This window comes from Hermetia illucens, chromosome 4 (assembly GCF_905115235.1).
Source record: "Hermetia illucens chromosome 4, iHerIll2.2.curated.20191125, whole genome shotgun sequence".
Lineage (NCBI taxonomy): Eukaryota > Metazoa > Arthropoda > Insecta > Diptera > Stratiomyidae > Hermetia > Hermetia illucens.
In genome coordinates, this window is record NC_051852.1 from 4,715,806 (window position 1) to 4,726,407 (window position 10,602).

The window sequence follows — 10,602 nt, forward strand, 5'->3', positions numbered from 1 at the left end:
AACCGACAAGAGATCGAAAATCTCATTTCCGACACTGACGTAAAAATGTCTATCCTCGAAGAAACTGATGGCAAGTCTGATCGTCGGGATTGGGAATTCGTATTTGATCAGTTTATAGATTAGCCCGTTTATCCAGACGGAATCAAAGGCCTTTTCTAAATCCAGAGCGCAAGCTACCGTGGATTTGTTATTGACGTTAAGTCTGCTGGCCACAGTGTCGTGGAAGTAGCTCAGGGCGTGCTGCGTTCCGTGTTTAGCACGGAAACCGAACTGATGGTCTGGAATAATGTTGTTAAGATTGCAGTGTTGGACCAGCCCTACGGTCCATGCTCTCTCATAAAGCTTCCCCAGATTAGATAGAAGTGAAACGGCTCTGAAGTTACCAGGTTCATAGGAGACACCTCCTTTTCGAATGGCTATAATTTTGGCTATTTTCCAGGTGGATGGGAAGTACCCATTATTATTAATGGACGCTACTGGAAGATTTTTTAAGACGAAATTCGTAATTCCATCTGGACCGGCTGACTTTTTACCGTTAAGGTTATGGGTAATAGCAGTGAGTTGTGATAAACTCAGAAATTTGCTCGAATCAGTAGGCTTATTGGAAGAGTTCTGGGCAGAAAAAGACGTGATTCTGTAGCAGTTCTTAGAAGTGAAATCTCTGACTGTTGAATCAACAGTCTTAGTGTGAGCCGTTCTGTTGCTCGGAGGTGTTGCGTTGTGCTGCCGCTCGAAGAATTCCCCAAGTGTTTTTGCTTTCTCAGCATCACTGCAGACTCGCACTTTCTTTTGGGTTAGAACAAAGTTGCGGGCTTTGTATTTCCCCGTTAGCCTGTTGATATTTTGGAACATATTAGCTCCAGGCTTAATGTCTGCAAGTTTGCGGGTCAATTCCTTACTACGGAAGGTCGCCACCATACCACGGATTAGCGTACTGAGACAGTTAATCCTGGAGAGTAATGCTTTATATTCCGCATTTATTTTATTCCCGTGCTCGTGAAATTTGCGCTTGAGATTACGCCTCCAAATCTGCCTAACTTTCAAGAAGAGAATTGAATTCAAACTCATCGACTTTTATCAGCTTAGAGTTCCTGCGTGTAGCAGTGTCAATAGCGTCAGATGCCAAGTTAATAGCCTCGTCGATTTCTTTGTCCGACAGATTGCGATTATTTGAGAGCTTTATCAAGTTGAGTTTTGGTGCTAACTCAGCCCTGAATTTATCCCAGTCAGTGTGGGCGAAAGACCTAATTGTGGTCATTACTCTCTTTTTCAGAGAAAGAGGTGAGTACAGTTTGAGATTGACCGCGAAATGGTCGGACGTGTCTGGTAAGGTATCACATGAAAGCTTTACTTCATTTCCATAGACAGAAGGAAGTAGTCTAATATAGATGGACTACTGGGCTTTGACGGAGAATTCGGCAAGACCATAACGAGATTGGTAGGCGAGAAAGGGTCGTGTATCCATTTGAGCAGGGTTTTCCCATTACAGTTAATGGCCGTGTCGCCCCAGTGAGTGTGCCTGGAGTTGAAGTCGCCTCCAAAGACAAGGTAATTAGATTTAAACTGGAGATCGCTCAAGACTTTTAAGTCATGGCCCAGTTCTTCATTTCTAGATTGGCACCTAATATAAACGGAGACAATGAGAATCCGTTTATTGCCAGCCGTTTTAATGGAAGCCGCCGCGGCGGAACAGGTTAGCAGGTTGTCTATGGCGACTTCCTCGAATTCATAATCTTTTTTGATTAATAGGGCAGAGCCGGTGTTGTTATCGTCCCGGATGGTATTATATCCGGTGAAGTTCACGTTATGCCTGCTTTTAAGATGGGTCTCCGAAACGCAGTAAATGTCTGCTTTCAGAGAGTCGATCAACACCTGGGCAGTGACACGTTTGGCGTGAGATACAAGGGACGCGGAGTTAAAAGTAACGATACTTAACTCCATAAATTAAGAATAAGTTTAATGGCAGCGAATTACCGTTGTTCATTCGTGCTGGCTGAGGTGAGGGCGCCAACCAATTCACGGAATGCAGCCGGCTGGTTTGGGAGAGACTTTGTTGGAGGTGGAGGTGCAGGGGCCACCCAGGGCAATGATTGTTTCATGGCTTGGGCGTAAGATATGCCTGGTTTGGCCAAACTTTGCGACAGTTGTGCTACTGGATGTTTGGTCTGCTGTGCTTCTTTAGATTTGCGGGCTTTGGCAGCTTCTTTTCGGGCCAGCATATCTTTATATGCTGGGCAACCGCGGAAGCTGGCGGGATGTCCGACTTTGCCGCAGTTGCAGCATTGCGACACCTCCGTTGAGGGGCGTAGGCAGTCGCCCCGTGGAAGTTTTGTGGTGCACTTAACGCACCGATGTACAATTGTACAATTTTGAGCAACGTGGCCAAAGTTTTGACAATTGAAACATTGAATCTGTCCCAACGGTCTTATTTTTTCTAAGGTAACCTTCTGGTGTAGAATATATTTCACCTTGAAGGCGTCGTTGAGCTCTTGAGAGGGCTCGAAGGTCACTATAAAAAGTCCCGATTGAGACTTCATTGGGAGAGAAGGATTCCCCTTATGCAGAGCTTTGTCCTGATTTGTCAGGAAGTTGGCTACAGACCGGATTTTAAACTGCGGATGCTTAGCTTTGAGCTCCGCCAGAATTTCTACAGCATCGGTTTCCCGATGTAATCCTCGAATAATGAGGGACTGCGTCTTTAGGGATTAAGGGGTGCTCGTTGTGGCGTTTAAGCCTTGCTCTTTGATGAGAGCGAAGATTTTGCCGTGATCCTCGATGGATTCGGCGAAAATGAGGGTCTTATCCGCCCTCGTGTTCTTGAACGTTGTCTCTATCCCTTTTGCCTTAAGGGAGTTTAGCAGAACAGGAACATTTAATGAATATCCGGTAATTACCGGTATCTTTTGCTTCTTTGGTTTCTGAGCGGGGGTTGGGGTAATATTTGCCTGGGGAGTGCTTTCAGTAATTTTAACACTTTTGGCACTAACCTTACTCCTTTTTGGCTTACGTCTTGTGACGAAGTTGAATGGGTCTTCGTCCTCCGATGTTGCGGCAATGATGTTGCTCGTTACGGTCTTGTTGGCTCCAACGTTGTTGGCTTCAATGTTGCCGGCTACGATGTTGCTGACTTCTAAGTCGGTCGGCTCTACCGAGACAGCTCCGGCGAAAGCAGACGCACATCCCACGATGTTTTCCACTTCAATGGGCTGTCCGGTTTGCAGGTTTTCCTTCTCCTGCCGTTTTTCACATTCTGCTCTGAGCTCTGCACGGAGCTCCGCGATCTCCTTCTTCAGCATTTTAATAATCTCGAGCAGATTTGCTCGATTCTCATCTCCGGGGCTCGGGCCCCCCTCTTCGTCAGAGGGGCCCCCGGTCTTCGCCCTCTTGGCGGACATTTTGTCCCCAAGCCGGTCCTGCGTGGATGTCAGGAATTCGGTTCACTAAAAATAAAAACAGAAAAAAGCAATCGCATGTAAATTATACTTTAATATACGGTGTCTCAATAATACTGAGATCCATTGTATATTGTTAACAGAACGATACTCCCTTTGTTTAATTGCTCTACAGAGCACTCCGCTAACACTTCCGTCACTTTTTAATTTTCCGTTCCTAGAACACTTGGATTGCTCCGCAATACGTCCGTTCACTACGAGTTCTCGAAGCGAACTGTGTCTGAACATCGAAGTTGATGTAAATGACCAAAAGGCCGGCCGAAACAACGATGGCTTGATACGTTTGATGGAGATTTAAAAGCCTCGAGATTGCATCCAGATCAGGCATTTGATAGAACCAAATGGCAAAACCGATCACGATGAGTTGACCCCACCTGTGAGCGGGAGAAAGGCTGAAAAAAAAGACCTGATTTTAAATTCAAAACGTCTTTTATTGGCTGAGCATTCACCAATTCACCCTTAATAGTTAAACCATAAAAGGGAAATGAATGCCGCAATAACCGCAGTCAACAGAGGACCTGGAGATGAAGCATCAACAAATGATCTTCACAACCACCTGAAGAACGTTATCATTGATACGGCCACAAAGATACTTGGCCCCAGCCGCAAAAAAAGTCGGAACGGCTGGTTTGATGATGAATGTAAGCTGGCAACGGAACGGAAGAATGCCGCATATCGAGTAATGTTGCATTCTCAAAGAACGCGGGCACGCACAGAGACTTATCACGAACTCCGTCGAGCGGAGAAGCGACTTCACAGACGGAAAAAGGAAGCCTGGGAGAACCAACAAGTCTGTGAACTGGAAAAGTACAGGGAGCAACCACACCAGGCGCGCAAGTTTTACCAACAAGTCAGCAGGATGAAGCCTTATACACCTCGATGCTCATCCTGCCGAGACAAAGAGGGAAATCTGATTTCCGACAGAATGGGCATATTGGAGCGATGGGTTGAGTATTTTGATGAGCTACTGAACAACCAGAACATCGGCGAGTTGGAGGTCCCGCCAACTGAAGACGACGGACAAATACTGCCACCACCAAGTTTAAGAGAAACAGTCCGTGCAATTCATCGGCTAAAAAATCATAAGTCCCCAGGAGCCGATGGAATTGCAGCCGAATTGGTTAAATATGGAGGCGACCAGTTACACCAAGTGGTTCATCAACTTGTGCTCAAGGTATGGGACAGCGAATCAATGCCTAACTATTGGCAACGAGGCATTATCTGTCTCATACATAAAAAGGGAGATATCACACAGTGCAGCAATTATAGAGGTATCACGTTGCTGAGTACCATCTATAAGATATTCTCCGCTATCTTGCTAGGCCGGATAGTCCCATACGCCCAGAACATCACTGGCCCATTCCAAAGAGGCTTCACTCCAGGCAAATCAGCAACAGATCAGATTTTCTCTGTGCGGCAAGCGATGGAAAAACTGTTGGAATATGGACAACAGTTGCACCATCTGTTCATCGACTTTAAAGCCGCCTATGATAGCATAGCCAGGGTAAAACTGTACACGGCCATGAGAGAATTCGGTATCCCGACGAAATTGATAAGACTGACTAGGCTGACCCTGACCAATGTGCGAGGCCAGATAAAAGCAGCAGGATCACTCTCAAGACCATTCGACATCAACAACGGTCTACTACAAGAGGATGCGCTATCATGCGTCCTCTTTAACCTGGCCCTCCAGAAAGTGATCCGTGATGCTGAGGTAAATGCAAGAGGTACGATCCTCTTTAAGTCCACCCAACTACTGGCCTTTGCTGACGATATCGACATCATGGAAGAACCACCCGAGATGTACAAACTGCCTTCATCCAGATCGAGCAGGCGGCTCGAGATCTTGGGCTGCACATTAATGAAGGCAAGACAAAATATATGGTGGCAACGTCAGCACCGAAGACGAACCAGCCAACAACATCAAACCGCACTGGTCAACCGGGAAGAATAAAGATAAGAGAATACAGCTTTGAGACCGTTGACAATTTCTCCTATCTGGGGTCGAAAATCACAACCGATAACAGCAACGACGACGAAATCCACGCACGGTTGTTGTCAGCCAACAGAGCCTATTTCAGCTTACAAAAACTGTTCCGCTCGAAACGTCTCACCATAGGGTCAAAGCTCTTACTGTACAAGACTATGATCTTGCCAGTCCTCATGTATTCCTCGGAGACCTGGGTTCTTAGCAAGAAGAATTGCGAACTCTTGGCCGTGTTTGAGAGAAGGATCCTGGGAAAAAATGTTGGTCCCCTACATGAGGATGGACGATGCCGTAGCCTACATAACGACGAAATCTATGAGCGATACCATGACCGTCCGGTTGTGGATAAAATCCGGCTCAATAGGTTACGGTGGGCGGGTCACTTAATCTGTATGGATGAGGATGATCCCACCCGGAAAGTCTATAAGGGCAATATCTATGGTAGGAAAAGAAGACGAGGCAGACCCTGCCTAAGATGGAGCGATGGCGTGGGCCAGGACGCCAGACAGCTTTTAGGGATATCGAATTGGTGGACCTCGGCGCAAAACCGGGATGTCTGGAGTTCCTTATTAAGGCAGGCCTAGACCGGATACCGGTTGTTGCGCCGTTGATGTGATGATGATGATGTTTGAAAAAGAAAGATGGGACATTTACCGAGAATGAGGAGGAGGCAACGAGGCAGCGGACGAACTAGCCAAGAAGGAAGTAGGGACGCCTTTACACGGGCCAAAACACTTCTGTCTGTGGAATCGGAAACGGTTTCATGGCAATGAATCTAAGAAAAGAAGAGGAAAGGTTGAGGGAACTATACTGGGCGGGCCTACCAGGGATGGAGCAGTCCAGGGTGCTTATTGGGGGATACGAACCCATGCGTACAAAGGATTGCTTAAACCTCACCAAAGAGAACCTCCGAATCATAGTGGGAATTTCTCACTGGTCATTGTCGGCTGAACTATCATCTAGGGAAGCTAGGGATATCTACGGACATTGCCTGCAGGTTTTGTGAGGAGGAGGACGAAACCTCTATACACGTCCTGGAACAGTGTCCGGCACTTGCGCAAAGTAGGTCGAGACATCTGGGAGAACACTTAATACCAGATGCAAAGCTGAAAGATCTGGAAGTAGGGAACATTTTAAAGTTCCTAACGGTTATAGGCCTGCTTGAGATACTATGATCAATAGATACACTATAACCAGTAAAAAGGGCACAATGGTTCTTCAAGGGATGGGTAGCTTCAGTCTGGATGGCTGTACGCCACCGCAGCGTCTCAGGGGGTAAGTGAGGAAAGTGCAGGAACTTTGCAGTCTTGCAGATTACTCACTAAGGAAGCTATCTCAACACCTGGCAGCTAGGGATAAAATGCACCACCAAAAATGAGAAGAAGGAGAAATTTAAGGTCCGGTACGGATAACTGGCGGGAGTCGTCTGACTTGGTGACTGGGTCGGGCTCTCGTAATGAACAGCACGGCGTCGAAACCGCTAGTCGTGGGGCGGTTCGACGTCTAGGCGCCACGACGACCAGGAGCACAGGTCCGCCTACTGCAGCTGTTTCGCCACAATCTGTGGCGACCACTTCAGCAGGTTCGCGTAGGAAGCGGATGAAATGGACTGAAGAAATGAACCTCTTCATCATCCGCTCCTACTACGAAATAACGGCGGGGGCGGGTACAACATCTTACCGCCCCTTGTTGCACCAGAGATTCGTCGAGCGTTTCCCGCAATCCGCGCACGTGACTGTGCAGCGAGTCGCACACCCGTACCGCTTTATTACTCGCAGCGACACAATCCCGGCTACCATCAGGGAGCGTGTTCGACTTGAGGTCATCGGGGAAACTGGTGATCGAGAGTCGATTGGGGCAGAGGTGGCGACATCAACAACACCACACCGCACTGCAGGTAACAGGTTCAGTACTCGCCGAAGCACCCTTCTCCACCGTCCAGCTGAGGTTTCCGTTGAGATTCGGGACGAATTCCAAAGAGCGTGTATAGAATTCTCGGATATGGATCCTTTGCATAGACCAGGTATTCCCAGGCTCTATGCATCTCCAGCAACCCCGGGAATTCTATCTCAAATCAATGATGAGATTGCGTCTCAGCTGTGTGCTGATATGTCCCTGCTGCAACTACAATCGCTTGTGTATTGTGGTGCAGTTGCGGCTATCAGGTCAGAAGATTCGCTTTCGTGTTATTGGTTTCAGTGACAAAAGAGATCCACCATGGAAAATTCGTCTGGAACGTCGGCGGGACTCACTAAGGCAGGACATTGCTAGACTGATTCAGATCAGCACTGGCAATGCCAGCCGACGGGTGAGAAATAAAGTGCAGAGGTTTTACCGGAACTATGACATCCCCTGTGAGACACCCGTTGTTGAAATTCTGGACACACTAAAACAGAAACTTTCTGTCATATGCAGTCGGTTACGACGGTATGGCGAAAGCTATTTCAGACGTGTCCAGAATGCAACATACGCGAGGAACCAGCGGAGCTTTTTCAGATCTCTCAACGAATCCCAACAGAGCGCCCAGACAATACAGTTCTCGGTGACGGAAGCGAAAGAGTATTGGGGTGGAATTTGCTGAGCAGTGGATCACCGCTGAAGGCACCCGCCATACCAATACACCTGGTATGAATTTTGCGGATGTTACCGAAGAGGAAGTTCGACGAGCCATAAACATCTCGAAGAACTGGAGGGGCCCAGGTCTGGATCGGGTGCAGAATTTCTGGTATAAGAAATTTACCAGCGTACACAGTCGGTTGGCAGGCAGTATAAATGAGGTCATGAGTCGGCCGGAGGAATTTCCACCTTTCCTCATTGCGGGGATTACCTACCTTATCCCTAAGGAGGACACGGTGCAGGACCCCGCAGACACAAGATCGATTACTTGCTTACCAACCCTCTACAAATTCATCACGTCCATTATTAGTGGAAGGATCAATGCGCACCTCGAGACCAACAACATTCTGTCCGAGGAGCAGAAGGGCTGCCGAGTTGGGTCAAGGGGTTGCAAAGAGCAACTCATTATCGACTCGGTAATGGTAGGACAAGCAACTAGAGGCCAAAGAAACCTCTTCAGTTGCTATATCGATTATGCCAAGGCTTTTGATAGCGTTCCGCACACCTGGCTAATCGACATCCTACATCTGTATCGCATTGATCCGAAACTAATAAAGTTCTTGGCGACAGTCATGGAAGGATGGCATACCACCTTATCAGTCCGTACATCTGAGGGTGCTAACACCTCAGAGCCCATCCGTATACGGAGGGGCATCTTCCAGGGGGATTCATTGAGTCCTCTTTGGTTTTGTATGACACTGGACCCCCTTTCATGACTACTGAATGATGCTAGAGGGCATGGTTTTGCAATAAAGTATGACCTACGTGCTAAGTGCGAACTGACACACTTGATGTACCTAGATGACATCAAGCTGTATGCTGGTACTGACAACCATCTTAAAAGTCTGTTGCGAATAATAGACATGTTCAGCCGTGATATTCGGATGGAGTTTGGATTAGACAAATGTCGAATCCAAGCCATCCGCAAAGGTCATCACGAGCCGCATGCCAGACATAGCATTGGTGACCTCCACATCGAAGCTATGACCGAGACAGACTTCTACAAGTACCTAGGAATTCTGCAGGGAACCCATGCTCGAGTTGGTGATCTGAAGGATGCTCTGCTGTCCGAATTCCTGCGACGTGTAAAGCTGGTGCTGAAATCGCATCTCTCGGGGAAGAACAAAATAAGCGCGTTGAATGTATTCGCTATCCCTTCACTGGCTTATGCATTCGGAATATTGCCGTGGACGAAGACCGATCTGAAAAACGTCCAGCGGCGGATACGGACAACTATGTCCAATTTCCGAATGCATCACCCAAAGTCTGCCGTGGAGCGGATGAACCTGCCTCGTGACATCGGAGGTAGGGGCGTGGTTGACGTGGCGGCACAATATCATCGCCAAGTCGACTCGCTGCGCGCTTATTTTTACAGCAAAGAGCAGACGAGTCCCTGGCATGCGGCTGTCTGTAAGGCAGACTGTGGACTGACTCCACTTAACTTGAAGGATCGATCTTTCAATCCTCTGAGTGGGGTGTAGTCGGACCAAGAGCGGATCGATGAATTGAAGTCGAAGGCAATGGACGGTAAACACGTGAATTATCTTTGGCAACCATTTGTCGATTTGCATCTGTCGAACAGATGGCTGTGTGCCGGGGAGCTCTTTGCTGAGACGGAGGGGTTCATGTGTGCCATTCAGAACGGCGTGGTCGCCACCCTTCTTCTTCTTTTCTTCTTTTTCTTCAGCCTTTGTCCCGTTCACAAGCGGGGTCGGCTCGTCGTGATCGGCTTCGCCATTTGGCTCTATCGAATGCCTGATCTGGGTGCAATCTCGAGGCTTTCAAATCCCCATCCAGCGTATCAAGCCACCGTTGCTTAGGTCTGCCTTTTGGTCGTTTACCATCGACTTCGATGTTCAGACCAATCTTTGCAAGTGAATTCTCGTTTGCACGAATTGCGTGACCATACCATCGAAAACGCCTCTCTCGCAACTTTTCCACGATCGGTGCAACCCCCCATAAAAAGCCCATCATGAAAGAACAGGTGGAGAACGACCAGTGCAGAATGTGTGGTTCGGCGTTAGAGACGTTGGACTATTTCTGGCTGTACTGTTATGGCACCGGTGCAATACATCACCAGGCATAATGCTGTATGTAAGGTTATCCATCAAAACCTTGCATACAAGCATGGGCTGATCACGGGAACATGTCCGGTTTACCGATATGAGGCGCAAGCAGTACTTGATAGTTCTGCTTACAGCATGTATTGGGACCGGCAAGTTCTGACTGATCGCCATACCGCACACAACAAACCTGATGTACTGTTAGTTGACAAGACGGGTCGCTCCGCGTATATTATTGATGTTGCTATCCCTCATAATAGCAACACTGAACAGAAATACGTGGGGAAGAAGGTGGACTATGAGCCATTGGCTCGGGAAATCAAAGAAATTTGGCGTCTCGAGCGGGTGGTTGTAGTTCCCATAACATTGTCAGCTACAGGTATTGTACCTAAATCCCTCACGGCTTCCTTTGATGTCCTGGGACTTTCGCACAGTCTGGTTCAAACCATGCAGAAGTACACCATTCTGCATACGTGCTCGATGT